Genomic DNA, 13422 nt, shown 5'->3' on the forward strand with positions numbered 1-13422 from the left:
GATCAGAGAAGACCTGATGATGCACATGACAACACTATGCATACCACCTAGCTGTGCATCTTCTATGCAGCTGTTACCAAGAGATGTTAAAGAAACATCGAACATCGCAAATGTCCGGATCTATGTGGCGCAAGCTATCGGACTGCTTAAAGTTTTTCTTCTCCTGAAAAATGAATTGCCTATCACTCTGCTTCCCCTGGTTGATGGCATTAGGAAACTTAATGATAATGATAATAATGATAATGAATTTATATAGCGCATTTTTCATGTGTATATGTTCAAATGCGCTGTACACCAGACCACAACACCGGGAGCTTCGTGCCCTACTCTTGTCGAATAGTGTGTGGGTTCTTTAACGTCCCCTGTTATAAGACTGAAGATACAGGAGACGGGACCTACGGTTTATCGTTCTTTTCCGAGAAGACTAGAATGTCTAACCATTTGCAGATGTAATTACAAAGGCAGCACATTCTCCTCAGTTATTTTAAGACCCTGAGTGTTGGTCCAGTCTGGGGTTCGAACCCACGACCTCCCGCACAGCAGTCCAGCGCTCTACCAACTGAGCTAACCAGGCGGCTCTTTGGCGGTAAGCACCAAAGAGCCTGGGAAGAGAACAGCGTTGTTCCCACCAAAATACAAACGTTTAGCACAGACAAGTTTTGTGGCAATGACTTCAGTTACAAACTCTGTTCGCTCTTTCTTCAAAACTCTTGAAACGAAGACAAAATGTCATCCTTTGGTGAAATAAGAAACCTGCTTCTCTTTTAATACGACAATGAAAGTATTTCTGACGAAGAATTTTTGATTTTGAACAAAAGTTAAGGTCAGTCCACACTAGGGGACAAGTCGCAGGGACTTGTTGCAGGGACTTATCCCTTAAAGTTTACTGGAAAAAAATTGACCGATTTGTGGGACTATTGGTCCCTGCGACTAGTCCCAGAAATCAAACCAGCTTAATTTGTGGGACTAGTCGCAGGGACCAATCAAAGATCTCTTTGAGATATCGACTTTTTTGCATGAAGTTAGTATGAGTAGAAGGTTTATCCTGGGCATTGTTGTTTGAACATATCATGGAAGAATTCAAACGTTTTTCAGTTCAAGCATTTTTTTTATTTTCACAGAGGAAATGCTGCATTTGTCAGTCGCGACGGCTGGACACTTTAAGACTCATATACTTTGGCTTGGTTAAAAATGGTAAACTTTGACGCTTGCCTTTATAGAAATAGTTTTTTCCTTTCGAGTTAGAAAGATTTCTACTCGGCTTAATGCAGGGTTCCTGATAAAGGTTACGCACGACAGAGTTACCTATTGTCTCGATAAGGTAAGGTCCAGGTTGTCCTTTAAGGTTGGTTCTCATACGATCGCCCCAATCGTTTCTATCGCCTCTGTCGCTTCAAAAAAATTGCTTGCCATCAGGGCAATTATATGAGAACATTACAGAGACGATCGCTAGAAATTAGAGAACCACTGGCACCATCCTTAAAAACCCCCTGAAAACTCAGCTTCTGCCCCAAAGAATCTACTGTTGTGGCAAAAATTTAGCTTCTATTTTTCTCGTAGGGTGATAATGGAATGGACCAAACAACACAATAGAGCCCTGCTAGCTGAGATGACTGTAATGTTACTTACAGTCATCTCAAAGACGTAGGCAAAGACTTGAAGGGAATAACTCTGTATATATCTTTGCACTGTATTAACGTTTAATCATTCAGAAGCTGTTGGGCTTGATTGGAATGAAGCACCAGACAATGAAGATGAAGATTCAGCTGATAGACAAGAAGGTAAGATTTCTTCAAAGCGTTTTAAAATGGACCTGGCTTTCAGTGGTGAATGCAATGAAACAAGTGCAATTGGAGAAACAGAAATGCAAATACAGCATGATAAAGAAGTTGCTATGGAACACCAAAGAGAGTTACTAAAAAAAACCACTTGCCACAATCATGTCTCAGCCAGAGGTGCTGATCTGAATGTGACAACTGAAAATTTATTTGCGTATGACCAATCAAGTAGTGTGAAAGAACTGGAAACAGAGATGAAAGCCCACTACCACTACTGTGGTCTAGGCATTAGTATAAAATTTTATATTATTATTGATATTTTACACAGTTTTTAATATGATTAATTGTCACTTTTTGTATTTTTTAATCATGTGTCCCCAAATTAGTAAGGGAATCTTCCCTAGCTATGTGGTTTTGACACCCTAATAAAGTTTTTCATTCATTCATTCAATTCAAGCCACACTTCCAAAGGTGATGACCATGAGCGCATTTATACTGCTCTTGTCAGAAAAGACAATAATGACAGCTACATTCCTTTTTTTGTTTTCTTTAAAGTCAGGCAATGCTTTTGCTTTATTCAAGATGAAAGTTTCAAATGAATGTAAAGCTTAACTATAATCACAGCGACTGCAAAGTTACTTTGAGCTCAGCCACGTGGGAATCATTTGTCCATTTTCTGAAAAGTCACCAAGATCGAACAGTAACCTTGCAAGTTAAAACAATCTCAAGTGCTGCCAGTGCCGCCTTGGGATCTTGTGGATCTACAACGACTAGTCTGTTTTCAAATGTTCCACAGCAAAATATCAAAATTGTGCTGGACATACTAATAGAAAAGGACTGGGGCAGTGTATTCAGCCAACGGCTCCCAAAGAAGTCTGTAGGTACTGGCCGTTTTTGACCTGATTTACTTTTTAATATTCTTCTCTCCTCCTTGGACTTAGACAGCTCCTTCTGTTTAGCCACTATAAAGCAGCCACTTTTGAGGAAAGGGATGAAAATACAATAGAAACCACTCATTTTCCTATTTAAACCTATTTAAGAAAAACCCAGCTGAAAATAAGCCAACCCAGTGATGTTTTTTCCAAAATGCAGTGAGGATAAAGATTCAATGGGGTCTGTTAAAGAGGGGTGTTGTAATGTGGCTCACACCGCTGTACTGTTGCATTTGACAGGTACTGAAGTTCAAACGGTTTTCAAAACTCATGGCAAACTCTTCACTCTCTACACTAATCAAACGCCTCTGAAGATTATTTACAGCCCCAAATCCAAGCCTCCACCTCAGATTGAAAGGTAGGCACTTTGCTTGCAACCAAGCCTGCATCCCAGACATCATCTAATCTCAGCTAGTAGTGACCTTAAGCTCTGACGACGGCAGACCTCTGTGACGGCAAGCAGAAATGAAATTACTGCTTTAATGACCCCGGTTGCCATCGGCGTGACGTTTCCCGCTGTAGCGGCCTTGTCTGCAACTTGAAGGTGGCCATTTTGCTGTTGCATCTAAAACATGAGTGAAATATATAAAATAATACCAAAATAAATTTAAACTTATGTTGAGCTAAATTTGGTCGAAATTTTGACAGTTTATTCTTATAAGAGAATGTTTGTGAAATACCTGAGCAAAAATAAACGATTTGTGCAAAAAAGTTCAAGTTCAACAACTCATCAATGGCAAGTAAAGCAACCCAGTAAGTTTAACAATTTCCTATTTTCTTGTTTGTACAAAAAAGTTGTAGAGTTGTTCTGGCATGGAGGGAGGCTCATTTTCAGGAAGGCTTTATCGAATCAGACAAAAAAACATAAATAAAGTAGAACCCTGCTAACTCGAACTAAATTCTATTTCCCTTGGACCCACTTTCAGTCATTTTTACTCGGCTAACTCCAACTGTTTTTCGTTTCCCTTTAGAGTTCGAGTAACTGGTGTTCAACTAGTCAGGGGGCCAAGTGGCCAAAAGTGGCTTAAAAATGGACTTGACATGGCCGGCTTGATATAAAATTTTAACCTTTACCGATGTAAAGGGTATATATCGGAGAGTAGGAAATGAGTTGTTGGACTTCATGAAACTCTTGCAAACCACGTGATAATCTCATCGATGACGTCATACCTTTGTGTTACACACCAGTGAACGAATGAACAGTTACTCTGTTTGTTTCTCTTCTTTTAAAGACAATTCTACATTTATAACCATAACAAGCACATAGAATGAAAGGAATGATAGGACAGGGAATTTGTTCATCTCTTTTCCCCGAGAATGACGTCATCGGACTAGTCACGTGATCAGTTTCTTTTAAAAAATCGCTAGAAATTTACATTTTTTCATCAAATTATGGCTAAAATTAATAAATAACTTGCCCACAAAGAGGGGTGTACTTATTCTATGGCATGCTTTGTATGTGAGAGTGATGTTTGTTGAAGATGAGTGAAGTCTTAATTGATTTTAACTTTGTTATCAAAGAAAATAACGCTTAAATCACTAGAATACAGTCGGCGGCCATTTTGAATCCGCCATCTTGGATTTGAAATTTGTGTGATTGTAATGCAAACAAGTAACAAAATCGTTGTCACTCTTCATCAAAGCCTGCATCTACATAAACTTGAGGAAATTCCGTAAAATTAAATGCATATTACAGCTGAAAAACCACACGCTTGCCGTGTCTTACAATACAAAAAAGAAGATATCAATCCGATCGATGCTCCATTCAATGAGAACCTTGCGCTGATAACTGACAGTTTTGTTTTGTTTGTTCTGTGTATTTTAATTTATTAAGTTTGTAAGATTGAAATGGACAAGCTAGATTGTCTACATTGTGTTTCAGGAAGGAAACACGCGTTTTTTGCTGTAAAATACGCTCGTCTGAAGCTAGCACGTGATTCGGGGCATTTTTCAATATCCCGGATGTAGACGACGGTTGGACTAAATTCAAACGTTGGTGTGCGGCTTCTGACGAAACTCTGCTTTCTTGGTGTTATTTTTCGCCCATTTTATGCTTTGAAATCGGAAAGCTATATATTCTACTGTTAAATAAGCATTTATATTTTATTTTTGACACTTAAAATGTGAAAAACACGGATAGAACTCGCTTGTTGTGGCGATTTATCTCATCTCTCGAATAACTGGAAGTCTACTGTCGTCTTCTTGCTCACATCAGCTATTACTTGCAAGGTAAATATGTCCTACCGACCTTTTAACTATGATTCCGTTTCAAAATATATTACATTAAAATCTCTTAGAGTATGTTTTTCCTTTAAATGTATGAATTTTAATTAAAGAAAACGAGTCGATCGAGGTCGGTGTACGATCTATGACTATGAAAGTTAAGTTTGTAGTTTTAGCAGTGCTCAGTTATGTGCATGCATATAGAATTGACTGTTAGAACAGCTAGAATCAAACGATACTTTGCTATGTTCTATTTAAGATTTTATTTGTTGTTTGGTTTTGATTGAAGTAGTTTGCCATTAATCGACAGAAACTATGAAATAACATAAGAATGATTCGAGGGGAAGCGGTTTGGTTGTCTTGCCGAGTTCAGTTGTAAGCAAGTAAGTAAAACAAATATGATGTATTTAAAATCACGTTCTGCCTCTTGAATCCCTAGAAAAACGTAAATAAACGCTTAGTTATGAAATAAATTGTTATTTTAGTCGCTAGAAATCATTTACGAGAAATGAAAAAAGTCCAAGGCACTATATTATTAAAAATGTTGATTACTGCGGTATGATTTGTCTGCATAACGTTTTTATATTATTTTCACTAGTGTTCACTCACCAAAATAAAATGTTTTTTTTTGTGCAGCAAATAGCTTAGCCAAGGCAAAGGGAGAGGCGAGCGAGATTCGAAATATCAATAATTCAGATTTGCTTTTTTATAACTTGTAGGTACCTTGAGGGATAATAGGAATGGCAGCATTGTTTTCATGTAAAAGAGGATTGCCAAAATCCCCGACAGATTTTACGAAGTGTATTATTTGTCAACAACAGTTGGATCAGTCGTTAAGTGTTCTTACTGGAAATGGCTTGCCAACATTTATCCATGCTTTAAATATCCGGAAAGATGACGTTTATGAGCGTCTTTCGCAAGATGTTAAAAACGCTGAAACATTTCTAGATAAACAACCGGTTTACCACAGAAGCTGCAAGAGTTCATACACTCATAAAAAAGACCTGGAGCGGCTCGCGGGTAAGAAGATTAAAGTCGAAAGCAACAGCGCTGAGAAAATTTCAACTGAAAAATGCGAGAACATATCTGCTAAAAAATCACAGTCTGATATAGTAGATTTTAAAACGTGCTGCTTCCTCTGTGGCAAGAAGCGAGACCAAAAAGGGAACTGGCAGCTAATTCTCGTGTCAACTAAACAACGCCAACAAGCTATTCATGATAAAGCTAAGCAACTCAATGATGATCAGCTACTCTTCAGAATCCAAGGTCACGGGGATGAAACCGTTGATATGATTGCAAATGATTTCCGATATCATAAATCGTGCATGGACAGTTTTATGAACAAGAGACCACCAGGAGATAAAGAGAACGATTACAATTTCGCATTTTTTCAACTGGTTTCAGAGATTTCGGACAGCCTATTAGTGGACCAGTCTGCGTTCTATATGACGCAACTATCACGGAAATATCGCAAATATCTTGTCGAGAGAGGAATCGAAAACCCCACTCAGTATAAAAGTGCTCGCCTGAGGAAGCGTTTGCAGGAACACCTTGGTTCTAAGATTCAAATCGTAGCCCAAAAAGGCAAAAGTAGTTTAGTCTGTTCTGCTACTATTACAGTAAAGGAGATGTGTGCACTAGTAGCTAAATTGCAAAAAGAACTTGACAGTTCTGATATGGAAGAGTCAGATGAAGAAGAAGATGATGGATATTCGCGCCCGATCCTAGCGGCCAACGAAATCTTTGTAGCTGCAAAACATCTGAGGATGAAAATGAAAGAGAAAGAGAAGGAAACAAATAGTCGAGAGTCCATCGAAGTTAGCTATGAATCATTTTCTCAGACAGTCCCAGATGATTTGTTTAATCATCTTACTTGGACAATGTTCTCGTCAGATGCTGCATTGAGTGATACCACAGCACGAGTGGTTCTAAGCACTGCCCAGGAGAGGCGTGTTCTGAATGTGGCGCAGGAGCTGATGGCTAATTCGACGTCTCTTGCGATGCCTAAGCATATAGGTCTTGCTATGTATGTTTTGAAACAGACCGGATCCAAGGAACTCGTTAGCGTTTTGAACAGGTTCGGAAATTCCATATCGTACGAGGACGCCCAGAGGTACATAACAACTCAAGCGCAACAAGTAGATGCGCAATCCTTGGAAGCAGGTGTTTTCATCCCCAACGATGTTGTAGCTGGTCGTTTCACTCAATGTGCGTTTGATAATCTTGATTTTCATGAGAGTACTAATGATGGTTCTACTCTTCACGCCACGTCTCATGCTATCTACCAGTACCCCACTGCAAATGAGAGCTTGTCCGTAAACCACAGTGCTATCCCTACGGCTAAGGGACGACGAAAGTCTATTGATGCACCAGAGCCGCAAACCAACGATGCTCCTGGAGTCAGTTTGAAGCTACGTCGAGAAGCCAGGTCCGTGGCAGGTGTTGCTTTGTCAAGTCATCAACTTCACCAGACAAAAGAGATCATTGAAGATGAAAACTTCGTTTGGGCGCTGATTCGGTTACTTGTCGCCAGGGATGAGGAGGAGACCTTTGTACCATCCTGGAACCAATTCAACGAACTGCTAGCCGACAACGAACCATCAAACCCGCGAACGGTGATCGCCTACGGACCTCTTACCCCAGAATCTCCAACAAAGCCAGCAGTTGTGCAGTCATCCATCGATTACCTTATGTTACTTACGTCGAAGCTCAGCCAGACGAGTACTGTGGTCACTGTAGATCAAGCTATTTACGACATCGTAAAAGGTAATTATAATCGTTTAAAGCCCTTTAAGGCGTTCCCTTCCACCGTACAGCACTTCCTATTTCATCCTCGGAAACCCAGCTTCGTCTGTTATCTCACTGAGAATATTGATCGTTTATTAACCATATTCAATTGGATCGGCGAATTAAACTATACCTGCAGTAATAGAGCATTACTCAAAGGCAATTATGAACAATGCGTGCAAGCGTAAAGAATCAATAAAATGAAGTCATTCGGTTACCTATGATGTATCGAATGACTTCATTTTATCGATATCTTAAAAAAGAAGCTAATGGCGTTTTTTGGAACATATCAAAGCGAGGATGTAGTTAATTGGTAATGTTCATATTATAGGAATCGTGAAACAATATCCACAAAGGTACAAGCAGTTAGTGGTAAGGCTCGGCGGATTTCACCTTGCCGAGAACTTCCTCGGTTGTATTGGCTTTATGATGAAAGAGGGGGGAATCGAGGACATTCTGGTGGAAGCGGATATATGCAAGAGGGGTACTGCAAACAAGATTATCGCTGGGAAAGATTATTACAGGTATTAACCTTTAAAATTATTCATTTTGATTGAAACATTCAAATTTAAGTAAACCAATAATTGGCGTCGATTAATTAGAAATTACCATTGATGTTTATTATATTATTTTATTTATTGAAGGATGGTCCGTTGCCACTCGCTCGTTAGTGAGGCCATGGTCGGTCTAGCGTGGGACGCATTCGAAGAGTTCCTTTTTGACGAGGGTCAGCATACTGAAGTCCTGGATTTTGGTGACCACCTAGAAGATCTCCATGATGCACTGATAAACACAGATGCAGAAACCACCCTTTCAAACAGTATGTCAGTAATTTCCACCTTAAAGGACATCATTCCAGATTGGAAGCGATTTCGTGCGTCTCTCGGCGCTACAGGGAAGTACTGGGTGATGTACGTGGAAATGGTGTCCATACTAAAGCGCTTTATCCGAGCTGAGAGGGCTGGAGACTGGCTGCAGCACCTAGAAGAAGCCGGTAACATGCTACCGTATATCGTTGCGGCAAAGCATACGAAATACATGTCATCCCTGCCGCTCTATCTCGACGACATGAGAGCACTACCGCAGCAACATCCATCTGTTTACGAAAACTTCCTGAAAGGCCGGTTTACCGTACATCGCACTGGAGGGACGTTCAATGGGACTTGGACGGATATGGCTCTAGAGCAGACATACAACAGAGAAGGAAAGTCATCACTCCTAAAAGGCATCTCTCTCAATCCAGCTGCTCGTGAGAAATACATCAAGTCTGTGCCGTTCCTAACCAAAGTTTCAGAGAACATCAAAGACATGGCTCAGGTTCGTCGCACGACTTCTCACCACCACGGGGAGTCCATGAAGCAAACCCTTTCCGACCACAGTGCAGTTGAAACCATCAAAAAGATTGTCAACGAGAGAATGATCAACCCCTTCACTGCCATGCAGAATGACGAGCTTCTAAACATTGCGACCGGCGAGAAAGCGGAGTCGAACAACATCCTCAAAGCCCGAGAGCTTGGCATTGAAGCTTTGGCAAAGGCTGAAGAAGAGGGCGACACCAAGATCACTCCACCTGATGTTACAACATTCGCAAGCCGAAAGAAGGGGAAACCCTCTAAAACAAAGGCCCTAGTCGGAATTTACAAGGATGAAAGTAGTGTGTCCCGGGCTCTATGTTTTTTTCAAGGCTCTGATGAAGAAACGAGAGGCACCGCGTTTTCACATGAGTGGACAAGTTACCCTTCGTCGCTTTTTGAAGTCGATCCTCGTATGAAGATTGGATACGTAATGCGCAAAGGAGACAAATCAGACTACCTAGCTGCTCTGGTGTCTATTTCATCTGTCTCCGTCTCATCTGATCTCCCAGAAGAAAGTGCACCAAACGTGTTCTTGATCGATGTTATGGCATTTGTCAACCGCTTCCAGTTTCTTGGCTGCAGCACATTCGATGATGTCATCTCTCTGTACCTACGGAAAATCCTCAGTCTGAAGCCGCCGAACTGTAGAGTTGTACCATTGTTGGAGATAGGTATGATTTTGACGACAGTGTATCGTTGAAAGGAGATGAGCGACAGCGGCGGAGCCATGCGAGTGTCTCCAGAGAATTCCATCCAGCAAGTACCTTGCAAGTTCCCGACTTCAAAGCGTTCATATCGAATGGAAAGAACAAAAGGAACTTACTGGAATTTCTTTCTTCGTCACTCTGCGAGAGGAAGCATCTGATCCCAGCTGATACCACGCTTATCCTAGGGGGATGCACTGCCCAAGATCCAGGTCGTACACTACGAATCACACGAGCATCACACTCTATCCTTGATGAAGAGCTGTCCTGCAAGGACCATGAAGAGGCTGACACTAGGATTTTTGCACATCTTAATTATAGCGTACATCGCCTTGGCTGTACGAAAGCAGTGATACATGCATCCGACACAGATGTCATCATTCAGTCCTTGTATCAGCTTAGCCGACTTTCGTCTTTGGAAGAGCTTTGGATCCAAAAGTCGCCTGACAAGTACCTTCCTATCCACATCCTTCTACAATCACTCTGTCAAAACTACCAGAAGGTTCCAGAGGAGCTAAGCTCGACCCTTCTATCTTGTTACGTGCTCAGTGGTTGCGACACCATCAGCTTCCCATTCCGACGAGGAAAAAAGAAAGCCGCCAGAATAGCTTTGTCTATGGTTTCCAGTTTAACACATCTGTCGTCGTTTGGAGATGGAAGCATGGAGGCGAGCAATGCTACGATCAGAGAAGCGACACTGTTTTTTACTGCCCTGTACGGAAGGAAGGGAAGTAACGACCTCAACATCCTTTGGCAACACCTGCTTGCGTCTTCCAAATCAGACCTGAGGTCCCTCCCGCCAACGAATGACGCATTCAAGCAACACGTCCTAAGGGCCCTTTTCCAGTTGGCAGCATACAAGCGTGCGCACCGAAACACACTTGACCTTCCAAACCCAACAGAGTTCGGTCGTACAGTCATCAATGGTATTTTATGCCCCGTCATGATGACTCTCCCCCCGAAGCCAGATATCATCCAGCAGCCCACATCGTGCAAGTGCAAGACCTCTAAGTGCCTGAGAGCATGTTCTTGTTCACGAGCTGGTGTGGAGTGTTGCGTCCGGTGTTCATGCTTTGGAAAAGCACCAACCTGTGGAAGGTTGCCTGACAACGAAACCTCATCTTCCTCTGAAGACGACGAGTGAACAATCATTTCATTACACGTTACATTAGTTACCTTTTCGTTAGCAGTTATCTCATGAGCTTTGAATTGCAAGAGATTCAACAAAGAATAACTAAGGTTAACAGTTACCTTTTTCGTTAGCAGTTATTTCATGAGCTTTGAATTGCAAGAGATTCAACAAAGAATAACTAAGGTTAACAGTTACCTTTTCGTTAGCAGTTATTTCATGAACTTTGAATTGCAAGAGATTCAACAAAGTATAACTAAGGTTAAAAGTTACCTTTTCGTTGCAGTTATTTCATGAGCTTTGAATTGCAAGAGATTCAACAAAGAATAACTACAGTAAGGTGTTATAGGTTAAGGTAGCACACCAGAAATGTTGCCAGATATGTCTTTAACATAAAATAGTCAATATTGTGTGTTTAAACTGATACCAGCATTTGATATGTAAATAGTTTTACATAGAAATGTGACTAAACATTTCGTGAGTATTATACTATTTATCATAAGTCAGTTTTTGGTTGCTATAGCAACCAGATACTAGCCGCTAGAAATATGGGAATTTAAAGTTATGTGTTTATACCAATTTGAAATCAAGTTAAAGAGGAAATTTTAACCATCTACTTAATTAAAATATCCCTTTTCCACTAAACATGTAGTAAATTATGTTTCCCTAGCAACCGTTGCTATGGTAATTTATGGCAAATAAGGTATATTTTGCAACAGGAAGAGCCTGGAAGTTTAAAACAACTCCCCAAACTTGTCCAATTCGCCTCTTTCTCAAAAGTTTAATTTGTTTTATGTCTATAATGAAGTCCAGGTCAAAAACGGCATTTTTAAAACTTTGACTGATTTTCTATAGTTTTCACACGGGGATGCCATACACAAAATAGCCTATATTGTAGTATATAAGTTTACCGATGTATAGCAATAACAAATTAAGCCTTTTGTTTGTTTAAAATGAATTCTGGCATTACATTTTCGTCACAAATGTGAAAAATACGCTTTTTTCATACAAAATTACGGTAAACTCTTAATGTCCTGGTAACCGTTGCCATGGCAACATTAATTTAATTTTCAACATACCCAAACTAAAATACTTTTTGATTTGGACAATCTCCCCAAATTTCATCCGATTTGCATGTTTAGATCAAAAGATATTGATTTTTAAAAGTTGTGAATGACATCAACATGGCTTCCAGTGGAATAACCTTTTAACGTATATGGTCCAGGAAAAGAGCCTCGTTCCCATGTTTTGCAAGAGTTTCGTCAAGTCCAACAACGCGATTCATATACCCCAATGATCACTCTAAACTATGGTATACATTGGAATTTTATATCAAGCCGGCCATCATTTTCGAATTTTTTCGGGTCTGGCCCCGACTAAACTGTATCGTCGATAAGGCATAAAAAGGTTTGCTGCTAGAAATTATTTGCTCAAAAGACATTTATCGTAATAAATTTGCTTGGATTATGTCGTGTTGCTTTCATATAAACAAGCAAGACTGCTCTGATTCGCTTTTGAGAGTTGTGAACTGATCATTTCCAAGTGGTTAAAATATTAAGGAGGCTCAAAAGTATTTCATATACAGTAAAAAACCGCATATAAGAATGTGGGTTTTAGGAACTTGTTAGGTTTTCTTTATACTCTTTGAAATGAGTGGCAGTGTAAGTACTATACAATGAACAGTACCAGTATTTCAAGGAAATAAGGACCCACATCACCTACTGTAATTTCATAGTAAACAACAGCTAAAAGAACCTTTTGGGGATAACTTGGACAGATGAAGCTCTTGAATAGGATTGTAACTTTATGCATTTGTTTTTCCAAAATTATGTAGGTCTAACATGGAGTGGACTGAACAGCACAATCACTCTCTCTGTCAAGAAATTTTAGCACTAAAGCTCTTCAATACTAAATATAGGAAGAATTGCGAGAGCGCTAGTGAGGGATTAGATTGCCAGTTATCTTAACTCCTTGGAGCTCCCAAGATATAAAGTAAGCAAGCCCTCAGTGAGGGAGCGGTACACCCTTCTTATTAAAAAATTAAAAAAAATAAAAGAAGAGGAGAAAGCCAGTGGCATCGAGACTGAAATTCCTTATGTGGAGAAAGCATTAGAAGAGATATTGGAAAATGCATATTGTTCATAAGTTGCCCATCTCTTCATCACTCAGCTTTATCTCTCTCTTAAGCCAACCCACGCTGAACAACCTGGTTCTATAGCTAAAATAGGAGCATGCGTTTCTGAGATCGACTCGTGGATGGTGAGCAATAAGCTGAAACTAAACAGAGGAAAGATGGAGCTTTTAATTTTGAGCGCACGACACCGTCCACCCCCATTAATAAAGTACGTCTATGTGTCTGGTGAACAGATCGAGCCATCTCCTTCTGCAAGGAACATTGGAGTTATCTTCGATGAGCACATGTCACTAGAAAAGCATGTTACCAGTACCCGCAAGGCCTGTTTTTTCACCTTAGAAACACAAGCAAGATAAGAGACTGTCTATCTCTAGCAGACA

The 13422-nt window shown here is 40.2% G+C and overlaps 1 protein-coding gene and 1 long non-coding RNA gene across 3 annotated transcripts in view; one reads left to right on the forward strand and one right to left on the reverse strand.

Annotated features, from left to right (window-relative positions):
* LOC144657849 (sulfotransferase 1B1-like) overlaps positions 1–13422 on the reverse strand; it is a 127428-nt gene that overhangs the window by 73696 nt on the left and 40310 nt on the right. The gene's annotated exons all lie outside the window — the stretch shown is intronic.
* LOC144657904 (uncharacterized) lies at positions 4646–5716 on the forward strand. The gene is made up of 3 exons (XR_013571630.1): positions 4646–4939; positions 5244–5316; positions 5653–5716. It is a non-coding gene; the product is annotated as an uncharacterized LOC144657904 (long non-coding RNA).

This window comes from Oculina patagonica, chromosome 1, assembly GCF_052425735.1.
Source record: "Oculina patagonica isolate OP01 chromosome 1, crgOcupat, whole genome shotgun sequence".
Classification (NCBI taxonomy): Eukaryota; Metazoa; Cnidaria; class Anthozoa; order Scleractinia; family Oculinidae; genus Oculina; species Oculina patagonica.